Source organism: Sphaerodactylus townsendi, linkage group LG12 (genome assembly GCF_021028975.2).
Source record: "Sphaerodactylus townsendi isolate TG3544 linkage group LG12, MPM_Stown_v2.3, whole genome shotgun sequence".
NCBI lineage: Eukaryota > Metazoa > Chordata > Lepidosauria > Squamata > Sphaerodactylidae > Sphaerodactylus > Sphaerodactylus townsendi.
Window position 1 is genome coordinate 21143229 of NC_059436.1, and position 20219 is coordinate 21163447.

Below are 20219 nucleotides of genomic sequence, written 5' to 3' on the forward strand. Positions count from 1 at the left end.
CCCCCCACCCCCCCCCCCCCCCACCCCCCCCCCCCCCCACCCCCCCCCCCCCCCACCCCCCCCCCCCCCCACCCCCCCCCCCCCCCACCCCCCCCCCCCCCCACCCCCCCCCCCCCCCACCCCCCCCCCCCCCCACCCCCCCCCCCCCCCACCCCCCCCCCCCCCCACCCCCCCCCCCCCCCACCCCCCCCCCCCCCCACCCCCCCCCCCCCCCACCCCCCCCCCCCCCCACCCCCCCCCCCCCCCACCCCCCCCCCCCCCCACCCCCCCCCCCCCCCACCCCCCCCCCCCCCCACCCCCCCCCCCCCCCACCCCCCCCCCCCCCCACCCCCCCCCCCCCCCACCCCCCCCCCCCCCCACCCCCCCCCCCCCCCACCCCCCCCCCCCCCCACCCCCCCCCCCCCCCACCCCCCCCCCCCCCCACCCCCCCCCCCCCCCACCCCCCCCCCCCCCCACCCCCCCCCCCCCCCACCCCCCCCCCCCCCCACCCCCCCCCCCCCCCACCCCCCCCCCCCCCCACCCCCCCCCCCCCCCACCCCCCCCCCCCCCCACCCCCCCCCCCCCCCACCCCCCCCCCCCCCCACCCCCCCCCCCCCCCACCCCCCCCCCCCCCCACCCCCCCCCCCCCCCACCCCCCCCCCCCCCCACCCCCCCCCCCCCCCACCCCCCCCCCCCCCCACCCCCCCCCCCCCCCACCCCCCCCCCCCCCCACCCCCCCCCCCCCCCACCCCCCCCCCCCCCCACCCCCCCCCCCCCCCACCCCCCCCCCCCCCCACCCCCCCAGGTGGAGGAGTGGGAAATCAAACCTGTTTCTCCAGATTAGAATCCACCTGCTCTTAACCATTACACCACGAAGGAAGGAAGGAAGGAAGGAAGGAAGGAAGGAAGGAAGGAAGGAAGGAAGGAAGGAAGGAAGGAAGGAAGGAAGGAAGGAAGGAAGGAAGGAAGGAAGGAAGGAAGGGAGAGAGAGAGAGGAAGGAAGGAAGGAAGGAAGGAAGGAAGGAAGGAAGGAAGGAAGGAAGGAAGGAAGGAAGGAAGGAAGGAAGGAAGGAAGGAAGGAAGGGCCGGGCCAGTTGAGGGCTGGCGGACGAATGAATGAAGACGAATGAGGCAGACGGGAGCGAACAGACAGAGGCCGAACCAGACAGACAGACGAATAGCGAATGAAGACGAGGCAACAGACCAGATGGAAAGACGGAAAGGACATTGCTAAAAAAGCAAGGTGTGAGACTGCCCACCATGCATGTCCACTTATTCTGATACAACTTTTAGCAGAAGAAAAACAGTGCAGGGGTGCCCTGCAATGCCCCCTCCGGAACAATCATTTTACATCCCATTTCAAGATAAGATGAAGCCAAAAAAATGGTTGCCAAAGCCCTTGGAGAGTCTTTGAATGCGCCAGAGAGGATGATCTTTCCATCTGGATCAGCCTCCGTTTTTTTCTGGGAGGGAGGGAGTTAATCCTGTGGTTCCACTCTGTTCCTGCTGAGATCCCCCCACCCCCCAGTACCGAGTCCCCTCTCTGCTCTCTGGAAGGCACTCAAAGAGAAATTGGAATGAAGGGGGCAGCGGGTTAAGCTGCATTCCAGAGGAGATGATTTTCCCCCCTATCCAATGACTGCTTAGCTGTTGATAGCCGTGCAACTTTCCCTCCAGGGAAACGAGAGGCGAGAGATGAGTTAAAAGATGCATTAACACAGTGATGGCCGAGTGTCAGGATCCGGATCTGGAGTCTGATCCCTGTTTTATGGATCACCAGCCTGGTTGTTGTGTTAAAAAAGAACGGCTTACTAATAGAGTCGCTGGGTCCCCATTGGCCACTGGAGACAGGGTTGCCAGATCCCTCCTGGAGAAAACGCTGGAGATTTCGGAACCTGGAGAGGGCAGGGGCCTCAGTGGAGTAAAATGCCACAGGGTCCACCCTTCAGAAGAATCCATTCTCTCCAGGGAAACTAATCTCTGTAGCCTCGAAATGGCATAATTCCAGGGGATTCCCCAGTTCTCACTGGAAGCTGGCATCCCTACTAAGGTCTCTGCATGGCCAGCCTCCTGTGAGTCACTGTATCCCAGCCTCAGTTTCCCATATGTAAAATGGGAACAATGGCAGTGACAAACCCCCCCCCCCCCGGGGATGGGGCGGTATATCAAGTTAAATTAAATAATAATAATAATAATAATAATAATAATAATAATAATAATAATAATAATAATAATAATAATAATAATAATAATAATAATAATAATAATAATAATAATAATAAACCACCTCTGCTTCTCACTTAAGTTGGAACTCTCTTGCTGGGATCACCAGAAGTTGGAAGCTCAGCCAGGTGGGTCCTTGGAAGGGAACCCACCAAAGAAGGCTCTGCAGAGGAAGACAATGATCAACAATCTTTGCTTCTCACTTGCCTTGAAAGCTCCTTGCTGGGATTAGCATAAATTGGTTGTCGCTTGATGATACATATATTTATAGGAGGGCTGCCATTTTGAATGGCCCAGGCTAGCTCAACTTCACTAAGCAGGGTCAGCCTTGGTTAATGCTTGGATAAGAGACCACCACAAACTTCTAGTGTTGCTATACAGAAGCAGGAAATAGCAAGCCACCTCTGATTGCCTCTCACATTGAAAACCCTACAGAGTGGCCATGAGATGACTATGACAGGACAGCACCTTCCATCACCTGGAGGACCACAATCTCATGAAGTTGCCTGACGAGATCCCGAAGTGCTTTGTTCTGCATTGCAACTGAGTAGCTGGGCCTCAGCACAGGGACCAGTAGGAGCTATTGGGGGAGGTCCACCCACTAGGAAACACAGCAAGGCCTACTCCTAAGCAGAGGATCAGGCTCTTATCTGTCTAACCACACCTGCTGGAAGACTGTAATTTTTATTCCATCAAAATAGTGATTTCAACAGGTGTGCAATACATATGCACACATATGCATATTAGGATATTGGGACAGGAGGAGTTTACTGCAAGAGTCATGCTACAGTGGAATCAGCTGCCTAGCAAGGGAAAGCTTGTAGGCCACCTTGAGTCTCCTTACAGGAGAGAAAGGTGGGATGTAAATCCAAAATCATCATCATCATCATCAGCAGCAGCAGCAGCAGCAGCAGCAGCAGCTTCTTCTTCTTCTTCTTCTTCTTCTTCTTCTTCTTCTTCTTCTTCTTCTTCTTCTTCTTCTTCTTCTTCTTCTTCTTCTTCTTCTTCTTGGGGGTGGTGAGCACCCATTCACTGACAAGTCTTTAGCTCAACAAACATTTGTTTCAGATGCTCTAGGGCTGATCCTGCATTGAGAAGAGGTTTGGACTAGAAGATGGCCTGTATGACCCCTTTCAACTCTATGATTCTATGACATATATGCATGAAGCACGCACATGCCACCAGCTCTACCTTTCTCTGCATCTGTTTTTCGTAAAGATCCTCCCTCGTTTCTTTGGTCAAAGTTGTTCCCTGATTTGCCTTTTGGTGCCTGAATAACTCTCCCTGTCTTCTACCACACCGGAGCGATACTGGCGTGCTTGCTTTATTAGACGCAACAGTAAATCTGATCCAGATCTCTGTCAGTGGAAATGGAAACACCAACCCTGCAGCGGCTTTTCTGCAAGAAAATTTAATAGCTAGTGGGCTACAAGGGGAAAGGGGGAAGCTGCATTCTGACATGAAATCCCATCCATTTTGACGACTCGCACAGATTCTGTGCGGCAATAGTGTCATCTGCAAATAGGTTTCACTAGCTGAAGGTCTCCAAGCAAGCAAGCTAATGGCTGAGCCAGAACTGCGATCATCCCAGAGACTAGTCCCAGTTCGTTTGTCTGCCTGTTTCTCTACAGCATTTAAATCCCCGCTCCCCTCTCCCAAAATAAAAGATGTCTGAAGCAACAAACAACAATGGAACAGAACAATTTGGTTTTAAAAATAGAACAGAACCTAAAATATCAGTGACAGACTGAAAAGGATATTAAAAGCCGCATGAAAATAAACACCACACTGTTAAGTGTAAGGGACATAAAAATGCATCACTGAAATTTCATCACAGTTTAAAGAATATCATTTCCCGTAACAGCAGATAGAACCTTTTTTGTTCTTTTTTGACTTTTTGGAACAGCAATGGAAAAAAAAAATTTCCCGATCAGGAAGAACTGCCCTGAAACACAGGTTGATCTCTGATTTTTTTAACAGGAGAAACTCAGGTTGCCAACTGACCTGGAAAAACAAGGCTGCTCTTGTGCCTGTAGCAGCAGTTTGAACTTTAGCAATCAGCAAGAGAAGCCATCAATAGCTGAAATCTCATCCATCTATCCATGTCTCTCCATGCCGTCCTGTTCTTCAGGGCACAACTACAGTAGCTAACTGAGAAATGGCAGCTAGAATGTTTGATTGCAAACTCTGGGGATATTTGGGGTGGAGGGAGGGTGTCTCTCAAGTGAATAGCCAGGTGCCACAAACTCCGTAGATTACTTCTACTCCCACCCCAGTTCCTTTCCTTCCTGCTAGTAACTGGATTCAGGAGACTTTGGCTCCTTCCGCACATGCAGAATAATGCACTTTCAAACTGCTTTCAGTGCTCTTTGAAGCTGTGCGGAATGGCAAAATCCACTTGCAAACAGTTGTGAAAGTGGTTTGAAAACGCATTATTTTGCATGTGCAGAAGGGGCCATAAACTGGACTGAAGAGTGGACATGGACAAAGATGGGAATCACAAGATTGAGTCATCTATCAAAGCGAGGGGAGGAGCCTGTGATTCACCAGGTTCAATCTCAGCATCTCCAGGTAAAAGGACTGGGCAGCAAGCAATGAGATAGACCTGAGTCTGGGACTTTGGTGAGCCCCTGCCAGTCTGAGTAAAACATGGAGGAGAGGTCTATCAATGGGCACTAGCCATGGTGACTAAAGGGAACCTCCACATCCAGAGGCAGTCAACCTCTGAATCCCAGGGCCAGGAGGCAGCATCAGGGGAAAGCTTCAGTCTCTGTGCCCTGTTACTTGTCCTCCAGAGGAACTAGTTGGCTGCTGTGTGAGGCAGGAGCATAGAATCATAGCATTGGAAGAGACCACAAGGGCCATCGTCCAACCCCCTGCCCTGCAGGAATACACAATCAAAGCACTCCTGACAGGTGGCCATCCAGCCTCTGTTTAGAAACCTCCAAAGAAGGTGACTCCACTGTACTCTGAGGTCGTGCATTCCACTGTCGAACAGCCCTTACTGTCAGAAGTTCTTCCTAAGGTTTAGGTGGAGTCTCTTTTCATGCACTTTGAATCCATTAATCCTTGTTCCAGTCTCTGGAGCAGCAGAAAACAAGCTTGCTCCATCTTAAACGCGTCATCCCTACAAATACTGGTAAACATGGCTATCATGTCATCCCTTAACCTTCTCTTCTCCAGACTACACATATAGCTCGCTAAAGTGGACTAGATGGACCACTGGTCTGATTCTGCAGGGTTCTTCTTATGTTCTTCTCAGGGGAAGACTTGGACTTCTATACCCTGTGATTGGACCTCCAGAGGAACTGGTTGATCATTTTGTGTGATGGAACACTGGACTAGATTGGTCACTGGTCTGATCCAGCAGGCCTCTCATGTTCTGGGAGCTACTCTCCAAAGCCAAGGCAGAGGAAGGTTTTTTCTCAACACCTTCAGGTTTGGATGACCCTGAGGCAGCATCCTCAGTACTGGCCAAAGACCTTCCCAGCTATGGTGGACAGCAGATGTTCTTCAGACCCTTAGGAAGAAAAATAATCTTCAGTCAGGTTGCAAGATCCAGTTTGGGAAACTCCAGGAGATTTGGGGATGGAGCCTGGGGAGGACAGAGACCTCAGTGGGGAACTATGTCAAAGAATCCACCCTCCAAAGCATCCATTTTCTCCAGGGGAAATGATCTCCGGAGTCTGTTCAGCTGTAATTCCAGGAGATCATCAGGCCCTTCCTGGAAGTTGACATCTCTACTATTTGGGTGGAGATGCCAATGATGGAGCCTAGAACCTTCCAAGGACCAAAGCAAAACCCTTCCACAGTTTCTGTTCTACCACTGAGACACAACTCCTCCCTCAAGGAATCCCTGAAACTGTGCTACCCAATGGTAAAAGACACGCCTTCCAATTTTTCCCAAAGAAATGTAATCTTTTAACTTGTCAGTTAGCCGGGCCTATTCTTTCCTTTTATGCAGGATTCTGATCAGTATCTCTTTCATCACAATTCTACCCACACGATCTATTTTCAATCTGGGACCCAAATGCTGTTGCAAAATTATGTCCTCAGTCTGCCTCCTTCCAGCATTACTGTTGTACAGACCAAACATGTGGATTTTCACACCAGGCTCATTAGCCCCAGAAAACAAAAAACAAAAAAAAAACCACCTTCCCTTAATTTAAAATTTTGACAGAGACAAAATGGAAGCTGAGAGATGGTAGGAAACATGCAAGTCTTATCAGAGTGGCTATGGGCCTCCTGGGGTGACTTCTGTCTAGTCAGAATTAATTGGAAGAATAGCAGAGGGAAAGAAATCTTTCTCCCCCCTCCCCCTTCATTTCCTTCCAGGCAGTCCCTGTTATTTGTTTTATTACTGAGTTGAATTTTATTCTTCGGCTTCCAGGGTCTCTTGGTTCCAAGGATGCTGCAGGATGGAGCTTTGCCTGACAGAGGGCTGCCTCCAGGGGTGTAGCTACCTAAAACAGCACCTGGGGCAAGCACTGAAATGGCCGCCCAGATTCTGTTGCTTCAATGCTGCCTCCACAGCCCTTCCTGGGGCAGCAGAGTTGGGAAGGGGGAGGAAGTTAACTAGAAGGGATTGGCTTGGCTCAAAACAAGTCCTTTTAGTTACGTTTGGACAGGGTGGGGGGCAAGCAGAGGCCAAGGATAGCAAGGTGTTCAGCCGGGAAGAGACTGGGGGTGGGGTCAAGGACAGGAAGGGCACCCCCTGCCCTGGCTTTATCCCCACCTCCAATCTGTTTCTGGCCACTCACCTGGCACTAAGTTAAAGATAAATCAATCTTTGGTTGGCAGTGGGGAGAGGAGAACATGGACCATGTTTCTAAAGAATTTTGAATGTTTTTTTATTAGTCATAAGAACATAAGAACATAAGAACTAGCCTGCTGGATCAGACCAGAGTCCATCTAGTCCAGCTCTCTGCTACTCGCAGTGGCCCACCAGGTGCCTTTGGGAGCTCACATGCAGGAGGTGAAAGCAATGGCCTTCTGCTGCTGCTGCTCCCGAGCACCTGGACTGTTAAGGCATTTGCAATCTGAGATCAAGAAGGATCAAGATTGGTAGCCATAGATTGACTTCTCCTCCATAAATCTGTCCAAGCCCCTTTTAAAGCTATCCAGGTTAGTGGCCATAACCACCTCCTGTGGCAGCATATTCCAAACACCAATCACACGTTGTGTGAAGAAGTGTTTCCTTTTATTAGTCTTAATTCTCCCACCCACCCCCCCAGCATTTTCAATGTATGCCCCCTGGTTCTAGTATTGTGAGAAAGAGAGAAAAATTTCTCTCTGTCGACATTTTCTAGCCCATGCATAATTTTATAGATTTCAATCATATCCCCCCTCAGACGTCTCCTCTCCAAACTAAAGAGCCCCAAATGCTGCAGCCTCTCCTCATAAGGAAGATGCCCTGCTATACCCTGTTCAGGATAAAGATGACAAGAGATTTGCAATTCTGTCTGCCATTTCCTGGCCCGTCTTTGTTCCAGAATGCTCCTCTCAGGTCTTAGTGCCTAGTCCTGTCCTCAAGGCACTAGGACCCTAGAACAAAGACAGTCCAGGTGGATGAATTCACAGATCTCTTGACATCTTTATTCTCTGACCTTGGGCCATTCGTGAGCATGCCAGAAAACAAGCAAGGTCTGAGCCCACACCGAAAAAAGTGGTTACCACCTGCTATGCGATGAAGCGGTGAATTATGAATGCTGGCAACCATGCAATTGCAGAATCAGCAGAGCAGCTTGCAATATGTCTTGTTTTCAATTGGGACCAAATCAGCAATTCAAACGCCTGGGAAAATCCTTGAAAGAAAAGCGGGCATGAGGAGCGTTTCCATCATCTTGCAGGCTGGGATCACAGCATCACTCTCTGTGCCCTGTTCGACTGAGTGGCTCCTTCGGAGGGGACCAAAGCTGCTCTCGGGATAGGGGTGGGCTCCTGTTTTTCCTGCTTGCTTCCTGTGTTTGAAAACAGACACATACCTGCACTGCACAACACCTGAAGCAGGCCTCTCATGTCCTCCCCAAAAGCAGCTTTGGGATATGAATTCAGAGATGGAGGAAAATAGGCAGGTTATCAATTTATACCCAGTATGCAACCTGTACACACAATGGTGCCATCAGCTGGGCAGCCCAGACTAGCCTGATCTTGGAAGATCTCAGAAGCTAAGCAGGGTCAGTCCTGGTAAGTATTTGAATGGGAGACCACCAAGGAATTCCAGGCTCAATCTGCAGAGGCAGGCAACGGGAAACTACCACTATTTGTCTCTTGCTTTGAGTGATAGATTGAGGAAACAGGCTTTAAAAAAAATAAGAAACAGGTGGCAAACAACCACGTGAACCCAGACGCAGGAGAAACAGGGGGCAGACAAGATGGTAGGTGGGCTTGGGAGAAGCAATGGGCACCTCCTCACATGTAAACAAGGAAATGCAGGGAGAACCCACTGTGAAGCATACAGCCATGCTAAAAACTATGAGTGTTCAACGGGTCTTGAGTAGAGGAAACCCCCGTGGTTAGCCAAGCAGAGTGCTAGGATACAGCCCCTGTTTTTTTTTATCTTTCTTTGCATTTCTGTCGCTTGCCTTCTTCCCTGTCTTTGACTTTTAAAAAAGCCCCAGTCTGCCTCCTCTAGAGATGCACAAATAATATGCAATTTATTTTGTTTCTGTTCATTGCTGGACCTGCTTGGGAAGTCCATTTTTGTTTCATCTATTTTTTTTAAGTCTTCCCCACCATTTAAATGTCATTTCTCCTCCGAATTTGAGAGACTGATGAGAAAACAGGCATCATAGATACACACATTTTTTTCCACTGCAATATTTGTAATCAAGTTTCCGTAATGTGGTCACGACTGCAGCTTCATCCCAAGTGCAGAAACCATCAAAGGCGTTTCAGCTCTCAAATCAGGATGGAGGTGTCATGAAATTGGATCTCATTCCTCACGTAGGGCGGTGGGAAAGCTAAGAATAAACCCTGCCTTTTCGCCTTCATCACATTCCTTTCCCCTCCCTTCTCCTGGTGCCAATGGGCAGCCTCGGCCTTACATGCGGCAAAAATTAACATCGATTCCCGGGCCATGTCCCCCTACCGTGCAAACTGCCTGATTTGCAACCTTGGCAAGGGGTCTGATAAGACCCCCACCCCATTACCTGCTATCAGGGCAGCCGTAAGGGGCCAATCCATCACAGGCCAAAGCGGATGCCCTGAGCCGTTGCCGGCTGCTTCTCGGCCACAATTTCTAATGCAGTCAGAGGAATCATATTGCATCACTTGGGTTGTCTGCTTGGGCCCGGCAGTTAAGTGAACCGTTTCGAAGCAGAAATATTATTTATGGGATAATGTAGTTTGGGGAGAGAATGAGAGTGACACGCCGGGGGAGGAGGAGAAGGGAGATGAGGGGGGCAAGCTTTGATTCATCGCAGTGACACAAGCTGTAATGAAGAGCTTGGGGGAGGCTGACTGTGGGGCACGGCTGCACGGGCCCCTGAACAGAAGGGAGACGGGGCAGCTTTGCCAGGAAACGAGGAAGGGAATGATTTTTTGCTTATTATAAGAAGGTTTGGGAATTGGGGGGGGGGGAGTCCAGGTATTACTACCAGCCCTGAGTCCAGAAATACCTGGAGGTTTGAAGGGGAAGGAAGGGGTTTGGGGAGGGGGGGGAAGACCACAGTGGGTTATAATGCCATTTGGTCCATTTTCCAAAGCAGCCAATTTCTCCTGGAGAAGTGGAATAAATGTTTTAAATGCATGCATGCATACACGCACACACACGCACACACACACACGCACACACGCGCACACACACGCATACACGCATACACAAAACACATACATACATACATACACGCATGCACACACACACACGCGCGCACACACACATACACGCATACACGCATACACAAAACACATACATACATACGTACGTACGTACGTACGTACATATGTACATGCGTACTTATGTACTTTGGTCGACTATATGCTGCTGTTCTGATGCGCAGCAAGGGGGGAGGTTGGCCTTTTAGATGTAATCTTGATATTTTTGTTTATTTAGGGAAAAGCCAGCCATTGATTCCTGCAAGGGGGGGGGCACCATTTCCCTAAATAAACAAAAATAATTGAAGTAGCCTGCATAATATTGATATTAGGAATATCAGTGTTATATTTAAAGGACTAACCTGCACCCCCCCACACACAAAATGCAGCAATCTTCATTCTTGGCTTGAATGAGGGGAGCAGCCTGGGAGTGGGGGCAGGCAAGCCAAACACTCTGTAAAGAAGAAAATGTGATGAGACCCCATTGCAGAAGTACTATGGGACAAAGAGCAGTGTGGGAAGAGCTCTGTGCATTGTGGGCCATACATATATAAAAAGGGTTATTTGTAAATCTGAAGATCGGTTGTAATTATTCCAGGAAATCTCCAAATCTCATCTGGAGGTTGGCAACTCTAGATCTAGGACAGACAACTCCCAAATTGGGAAATTCCTGGAGATTTCGGGTGGAATTTGGGGACAGTGGTGTTTGGGAAGGAAAAGGACCTTTTCGGGGTTAAATGTCATAGTTCCTACACTCCAAAACAGCCATTTTTTCCGAGGGAACTGATATTGGCTGGAGTTCAGTTGTAGCTCTGGGAGATCTCTAGGCCCCACCTAAAGATTAGCGGAATAAGCAAAATTGCACCATATTCGCCTCGCCTTCGAACAGGACTGGATACTTCAACAGTTTACTTCAGTGAAATTACACACATAAACAGCAAGGCTTCGCCCCAACTGTTCCAACTCCAGTCGAGTGTTTCCTACACAACAGCACAAGGTCAGTTTCAAAAGCATAAATAGCTTCTCTAATGTGAAGTAAATATCTCTAATGCAATGTGGAAAACCCACATAGCTACTCAGTATCTGGTGATTATCTGGCTTCACCATATCTTCAGAGGTTCATGGTAGTACCTACAATAAAAATGTACCATCACTATGGAAAATAGTTGAACCTATTGGCTGTTATCAATGAGAAGGACTCCCGTCTGACTTGCTTTCTTAGTTCCTCACTAAGTCACTCTAATAAGCATCCTCAAACTCTGCAAAATGAAATAAATGTACATCAAGTTCCGTGCCTTAACACAGTGTTTCTAAGCCCTATCTTAATTAGAGAATCCAGATAAGAACCTGGTGTCTAAGGAGGGAACGCTACTAGCTCGAAGCTTGTTATTTAGCCTCTCTGATCATGCTTGTAAATTTCACTGAAGCAAATTGTTGAAAGTATTCAGTCCTGTTGAATACTGCATTTTGGTGCAGTTTTGCTGATTCCACTGATTCTAATTGCACAACCCCCGCACTTTCCATGTAACATGGTGGACACACCTAGAGATTGGCAACTCTAGACGATACCGAAGACGCAACAGCGAGGCTGATGCAGGGAAACACCACGCCTAGTTACTGTATGGAATTCACTGTTTCACAATGTCGAGAGGACCACTGGCATAAATAGTTTTTAAATTGCTCCCTGCAATGGTCTCAGGGTCTATCTACAAGGGACTGGATCCAACAGCATTGCTGAAGATTGGTCAGTCTGGATGAGAGTTAGGGTGCAAAAGTCCCTGGGAAACCTGTGTATGCTCAACAATAGAAGCCCAGCAGGATATAAATGCCAGTCTTAGTAGACCACAAACTTAACATGAGTCATCAGTGTGATGTGGCAGCCAAAAAAGCCAATGCAATTCTGGAGCATAGTGTCTGGATTGAGGAATTTAATTGTACCTCTCTGTTCTGCATTGGTTAGACCTCATCTGAAATACTGTGTACAGTTCTGGGCACCATAATTCAGAAGGGTCCAGAGGAGGGCAACCAAAATGGTCAAAGGTCTGGAATCCATGCCCTACGAGGAGAGATTTAGGGAGCTGGGTATGTTTAGTTTGGTGACTAGAAGGTTAAGTGGTAACATGATAACCATGTTTAGATATTTGAGGGGATGTCATGTTGGTGAAGGAGCAAGCTTGTTTTCTGTGGCTCCAAAGACTAGGACCAGGAGTAATGGGTTCAAGGTGAAGGAAAAGAGATTCCACCTAAACATCAGGAAAAACTTCCTGACAGTAAGGGCTGTTCGACAGTGGGATGGACTACCTTGGAGTGTGGTGGAGTCTCCTTCTCTGGATGTTCTTAAAGAGAGGCTAGATGGCCGTCTATCAGGAGTGCTTTGATTGTGGGTTCCTGCATTGCATGGGGTTGGACTTGTTGGCCCTCGGGGTCTCTTCCAATTCTGTGATTCTATGATTCAGAGGGCTCATGCTTCTAGAACTCATGAAAGATGGCAGAGAGCTTCCAAAGGTTGCTGCTCCCTATAGTATAAAACAGGCAGACACATGAAACTGAGTCAGACCCTTGGTTTATCAAGAGCAGTGTTGCCTACTCAGACTGGCAGCACCTTTCTACTGTCTTAGACAGAAGTCTCTCATAACTTCTTTGAATTGGAGATGATGGGAAATGAACCTGGAACCTTCTGCATACCAAGGAAATGCTCTACCACTGAGCCACAGCCCCTCCCACAGGATACATGCGAACACACACACACACACACACACACACGGACCCTCCTCAAGCATTCTTGCTTCTGTTGGGTTAGCGCCACCCTCCTGAAACCGACCCCCGCCAGCGGCACATCTTCATCTTGCTGGCCTGTCATCTTTGCAGCGTTTGCCTGCCTTTGTATAGCTGTTTTATTCTCCTGGCCCTGATCGACGCTCATGCCTTTAAAAAAAATTAATAATAAAGCTGCCTGGTCGGTGATAAATGGGTCCTTCTGGGCTTCCATCATAGAGTGACATGCTCCTTCTGAACTGTCGGAGATGGGCTGTGCGTGTTGGGGGAATATTCTGAGTTGTGTGCTTTGAGGGGAGGGGGAGACAGACATGGAAGGAACTTTCTCACTGCAAAAAGACAGGCAGTGCTTGCTAGGATCTGCTAACCAGCCTAGGATGGGAGTGGGGGACTCCCACTTCTTGGTCCTGGTATAAGAAGAAGAAGAATTTGAATTTATATCCACCCTTTCTTTCCTGTAAGAGCCTCATGGCATAGTGGTTAAGTGCTTGCACTGCCACTCACACGGTCAGGAGTTTGAGACCCCTGTGGGTCAGATATCCTGGCAGCTGGCTCATGGTCAACTCAGCCATCCATCCATCCATCCATTTCTTGGTCAGTAAATGAGTACCTAGCTCATAGCTAGGGAGTAAAGAATAGCCGGGGAAAGCAATGGCAAACTACCCCACAAAAGAGGCTTGCCTATAAAATCAGTGCTCACAGTGGTACCCCAGGGTCGGACACAACTGAAGGGGAAACTTTACCTTTTCTCTCCTGTAAGGAGACTCAAAGAGGCTTACAAACTCTTTTCCCTCCCCCCTCCCCCCAACAAACACCTTGTGAGGTCAGTGGGGCTGTGAGAGCTCCAAACAACTGTGACTAGCCCAAGGTCACCCAGCTGGCGTGTGTTGGAGTGCACAAGCTAATCTGGTTCACCAGATAAGCCTCCACAGCTCAAGTGGCAAAGCGGGGAATCAAACCTAGTTCTCCAGATTAGAGTGCACCAGCTCTAAGCCGCTACACCTGAGGAGGGCTGATTGTTTCCCAGTGAGTGTAGGGGGCTGCTGCTCCCAGTTCCTGTTTCCCGCTGCTCCTCTGAATGGTGACAGGGGAAAATAAAATTAAAAAGTAGCCACGAGGTCACTGTAGTCTAGTGGCTAGAGTGTTGGACTAGGATCTGGGGGGTACAGGTTCAAAACCCTGCTCCATCTTTTTGAATGACCTTGAGGCCACTCACGCATTCTCAGCCTAATCTGCCTCACAGATTGCGAGGATAATCATGGAGGAGAGGAAAAGGATGGAAGCTGCTTTGGGTCTCCACTGGGGAGAAACACACGGCAGCAGCAGAAGAAGAAGAGTTTGGATTCATACCCCGCTTTGCTCAACCGTGTGGAGTCTCAAAGCAACCTCCTTCCCTTCCTCTCCCCACAAAGGTCGAATCCCCACTACCGTCTTAGCCAGGTTTCAGAACACAAACTAACCAGGTTTGAGGTCGTTTGTGTTCTGAAACCTGGCTAAGACGGTAGTGGGGATTCGACCGGGGAGGTCGTCCCTCAAACCTGTTTAGTTTGTGTTCTGAAACCTGGCTAAGACAGTAGTGGGGATTCGACCAAAGACACCTTGTGAGGTAGGTGGGGCTGAGAGAGTCCTGAGACAACTGTGACTGGCCCAAGGTCGCCCAGTAGGCATCATGTGTAAGAGTGGGGAAACAAATCCAGTTTGCCAAATAAGAGTCTGCTACTCATGTGGAGGAGAGGGGAATCAAATTCAGGATATCAGTGAATACACAATTACAGGCAAGGATCCCTCGGAAAAAGTCCCACCATTCAGGCTTTGCTTTAAATGCTGCTGGACCCAATTCTGTTTACCTTCATGGTTTGCCCAGAAGCAGCACTTTGCGCTTCCGCACTCCTGAATTCCTTCTGGGTGACCTTGGGCCAGTCATAGTTCTTTGTGGGGGGAGGAAGGGAAAGGAGCTTGTAAGCCACGTTGAGTCTCCTTGCAGGAGAGAAAGGTGGGGTATAAATCCAAACTCCTCTTCCTCCTCCTCCTCCTCCTCCTCCTCCTCCTCCTCCTCCTCCGTCTTCCATCATTTTCAGACCCAGACAGAGCTAAAAGTCTTAGGAGAGGCTCCCACCCCCCAGTTCTCATACGGTACAGAAATGGTTACGTTACTTCTCTTTGCAGTTCATTACAGAAGGCTGATCCTTTTCATTCTTGGGAGCAGCCCAAGGGGATGTCAGGGTGGGTGCAGGTACCAGCTTGTCCTCTCTCGCCCTTGGAGGTGGGATGTCCCATCCTGGCCCAGCCGAAGGGGAACGTCCAGCACTGACCCTGCGAGTGGGAACGCAGCTTCGTTCAAAGGCAAACAAGCCCAGAGGGGTGGGGGTGGGGGGGAGCAGGGGGCTTCATGCAAGAAGGTTTTGAAACATATGATAAAAGGATTTAATTTGCTCTACCTTCTGAGCTAATTAAAGTTGAAAACTAGCTAATTGGAGCTTTGTACTTCCAGCCCCGGTGGTGATGAAAGGGAAAGATAATTGGAGGACAGGAGAAGGAAAAAGCCAGAGGAGGGAGGGAGGAAAGATCTGATCACCTGACCGAGTTGGAAAACAAGGAGCAGAAAATATATCTGGGGACTCTGAACCGCCAGGCCTGACGGATTTGGCAAAAAGCCCGTCCTCTAGACATGAACTGCCATGTCATTCATATAGGGGAAGTCTGTGGCTTAGGGGAAGAACCTCTGTTTTGCATGCAGAAGGTCCCAGGTTCAATCCCTGACATCACCAGTTTAAAAGGTCCAGCTGATAGGTAATGTGAAAGACCTCAGCCTAGGTGGCTAATACACACCTTGATGGCCTGATGCAGCATATAGCAGCTTAAATAGGAGGATGTTCTGTGAAGGGGCTGTGGCTCAGTGGTAGAATGGTTGCTTGGTGTGTGGAAGGTCCCTGGTTCAATCCTTGGAGGCTCCGCTTAAGGAACTGGTAGTAGGTGATGTGAAATATCTCTAACTGAAAGCTGGAGGGCGGCTGCCAGTCGAAGTACGCAATACTGATCTTGATGAACCAAAATTCATTATCAAACAGTTTCATGTCTAGGGTGTTGTGGGTTTTCTGGGTTGTATGGCCGTGTTCCAGTAGCATTTTCTCCTGATGTTTCACCTGCATCTGTGGCTGGCATCTTCAGAGGATCACCACAACACCCTAATGCAGTGATGGTGAACCTTTGGCACTCCAGATGTTATGAACTACAATTCCCATCAGCCCCTGCCAGCATGGCTAATTGGCTAATTGGCTAATTGGCCATGCTGGCAGGGGCTGATGGGAATTGTGAACTATAACATCTGGAATTCAAGAGACCCTTCACCTGACCAGCAATTCCAACCATGAAAGCCTTTGGCAGGCACAGGATCAAGTCTGTATGTGACAGGACGCCGGAAGGGATTTTCTGCAGTGTTTCCACAGTTTGGTACAGGGATGGTGTGCATTGGGGCTGACATAGGCATGCGCCACCAATGCTGTATGGGTTAAGGATTGAAAAGAGCTCAATCTATGGGCTGAAGCAGTGATGGGGTATTTAACCTTCCTATCAGCCATGGCCTTTAACTCAAACTGCTCTATCTGTAGTTAGCAACAGAGAACTGGTGAGTTGAAGCATTCTTCAGCGTGTGTGTGTGTGTGTGTGTGTGTGTGTGTATGTGTGTGTGTGTGTGTGTGTGTGTGTGTGTGTGTGTGTGTGTGTGTGTGTGTGTGTGTGTGTGTGTGTGTGTGTGTGTGTGTGTGTGTGTGTGTGTGTGTGTGTGTGTGTGTGTGTGTGTGTGTGTGTGTGTGTGTGTGTGTGTGTGTGTTCTTTTAAGAAAAAGCTTCTCCCTGTTTGTTGCAGATAGCCGTTACCCAGGGGTTTCCAGGGAGGCATTTTTGGGATCCCTCAGGAGGTGATTGCTAAGCCCCTTCTTATTAGGACAGCTGTTACAGTCTTCATTGTCTACAGGGCGACAGCAAAAAAAACAATCATCCAGAGACTGAGAATGACCAGCAGTATCTCCCTCTCTATCAAGCCTGTTTTCCTTGGGACATCCATTTTATCTATTTTAGTATTTTGTGTACCACCATTTCCTCACAAAGCGTGCATGTTAATGCCTGTGCATCTATTTGTTTACTTTATTGGATACCCCTAATTTTATTCTTCCCAGTATGGCCCCAAAATTGAGAAACTTACATTGTTCTCTCTGCTCTCTGGCTTATCCCTCCTAACTGAAATCCCTGAGAGAGGTGGAGGCTAGGGCTGAGTGCTTGTGCAACTGCCCAGAATTGCGCCCTATGGCCAGAGCACAAGATTCCAACCTGAGTCTCCTAGATCCTAGTCTGGTAACTTTAACCACTACACAACACTGACTTTTTTTTGGTGGTAGCATCTTATAGAGTAGAAAAAACAAAGGACAATGGGGGAAAGTATGAACAGGGTCCTGGACTAGGTTGGGGAGCTTAGCTTGAATTTATGGAGGGAGAAGTGGATTTTATGGCTACTCAATCTTGATCCCTCTTTGATGTGAGATTTAAATGCCTTAACAGTCCAGGTGATTGGGAGACAACACGCCTTGAAGGCCATTGCTTTAGCACCATCCTGCATGTGAGAGCTCCCAAAGGGGCCACCTGGTGAACCCACTGCTTGAGTAACAGAGAGCTGGACTAGATAGACTCGAGTCTGATCCAGCTGAGAGAAACTGCTGTATGTTCTTATGTTCTTAAATCCAAAAGAAAAGAAAGCCTGAGCACAATGCCATTGGAGATGCCACACACACCTGCAGGCTTAAATATCAATGTTTTGCTATACAGACCAGAGAGGGCAGTGTGGTGTAGTGGTTAAGAGCAGTGGACTCTAATCTGGAGAATGAGGCTTGATTTCCCACTCCTCCACATGAAACCTGCTGGGTAATCTTAGGCCAGTCTAGAACTCTTTCTCAGCCTAATCTTCCCTCTACAAAATGTCTGTTATGTGAAGGGGAAGAGAAAGGAGTTTATGCTGCTTTGAGGGTCCACCTCAGAGGGTTGAGGAAAGCATGGTATAAATCCAAACGTCGTCTTCTTTGTGTGGTATTCAAATGGCAAATAAAAGATCACGTTAGATGAGACTTCCCTTCAAGATAGTGAGCACCTGCTCCTCACAAAGTGATGAGGGGAGTAAGCAGCCACATATGCAACTTCCTCTGGGAAAAAGATCAGTTTGACTTTTGAAGAGCGACCACCCAGAGAGAGAGCCTTGGAAATAATTACATAAAATGAGGGCTACTTATTTTAGATCTCGAAATGCTGGATAAGGACAAAGGTGCTGATGGTCAAGAGCTGTCCATGGTGCTGATAGCAGGGGCAGCCTGAGGCCAAGCATCCCTCATCCAGTCCAAAGCAGAGAATCCCAGAGCCACTTTTACATTGTGTGTGTGTGTGTGTGTGTGTGTGGCGGGGACCGGATCCTACACTTGGCAGAGCTGTGCCTTCTCATAGCAAGTGGTTTTGAACTAGGTTTGTCGGCATTGGAGCTGTGTGGCTCACGAGAAATGCTACAGGAAGGAGCTTGTGTGTTCCTGCATGGCAGGGGGGTGGACATGATGGTTCCTTGTGGTGGTCTCTTCCAACTCTATGATTCACAAGACGCAGAGTCTGAACAGAGCTCCTTTTCAGTATCCCTCATAATTACTATATTCCATATCATTACTGGAGTTAATTAGTTAAGGGAAGGAAAGATAGAGGCAAGAGTAGAATGAATCTGTTTTAGTGGCATGAAGGCTTTTGAAAGGCAAGATCGCATTACTCCATCATAGCCCACCTGTGAAGTAATAGATAGCTTTAAGAGATAAAACTTCCCTTTGTGGAGGAATTCTGGAAATCACTACTAAGATGGCTTTGTCAAAAAAAATTTTTTTTGCTTATGCTAACTCTTTTCAAAAAAATAAATTTGTATTAATTTATTCATAATTAACAAAAGAAAAAAAATGCGCTAAGATACAATATTAACTTCATTGGATTTAACATTAGTAATATTCCTATACTTATATGAGAGCTTTTACCACAAAAAACTTTTCACCATTAATTTAAATCTCTAATTTTAAAAGTTAATTACCAATAATACATATTAACTGAAAGAAATATTAAGCCTGAAGTGATTTTACTTGCTATTATTTCAAAGCTTCAGCGTATTAGAACTCTATTATTTTAACCTCTTGAAAGCCAGCGTGGTATAAAATTGGTTAAGAGCAGTGGACTCTAATCTGGAGAAGTGGGTTTGGTTCCCCCATGAAACCTGCTGGGTGACCTGGGCTGAGAATCCTGATCCTCTCAGCGGAACTCTCTCAGCCCCACCTACCTCACAAGGTGTCTGTTGTGGGGAGAGGAAGGGAAGGAGTTTATAAGTCTCCTTGGGTTCCCTTGCACGGGAAAAAACAGGCAGAATTATAAATCCAAACTCTTCCCTCTTGGTGTTCAATCTCTATGAATATTAAAAGCATAACAATAGATTTATTCTTGTTTTCAGGAATAATACTAAAAAAAAACTTCAATTTCTCTCAGTGATTCTTGATGCGTGCTCTTTATTTACAAAGTTGGTTAATGTTACATTATAAGCGTGTTCTCTTTGGTTTATTTTCCAAGCTTCTAGATTAAGGCATTCCTTCTGCTTTCCATTTAATTGCAATGTTAACTCTGACATCCAATTTGTCAAATACTGAAACAGTAGTTTAACTTCTCTTGGGAATTCTTTGATAGTATTCCTACTGGGGTAAATGTCTTGACATCACCATTGTTTGAGATGTGTTCAGCAAAAGCATGCTTCAAAGCAGTGGAAGAGACACCATGAGAACCATGAGTGTGAACCGAATTTTATATCCAGATAGTTATGGACTGCAGTTTCCCACATCCCAGCCCCTGCCAGCGCCATGCCCGGTGAAATACCAGTGGCAGGGGCTGAATTGTAGTCCATAACATCTGGAGTGCCAAAGGTTCGTCATTACTGCCATAGGCTAAGGAGTTTTATTGGGAGTGGGGGACCTTCTGCCAGTTCTCTCTCCTACACTTTGACCAGCTGATAATTTCTCTTCCTGCAGGATTGACTTGCCCTTCAAACCTGACGCCCCTCCACCCCAAAGGCGGAAGCTTAAGAGATCGGCGAAAAGTCACTGCCTGGGACGGCAGAAGACATCCAGGTACTTCCCCATCACTGGAGGCATCTGCACCTGAGACAATACATAATGATGGATTCTCGAGTTGGAATGGATCTTGCGGCCACCTTATCTGAAAACATGGGTTTGGACGAGTAGAGTCAGTAGGAGGGATGGCGTTAAGGTGGGATTTCATGTTTTTTAGGTTGAAAGTTCATAACATTCCAGCAGCAGGTGCGCACCAGCAGGAGGCTTGCTAACTGAAACATCTTTTTTGACTCCAGCCAGCTCCATA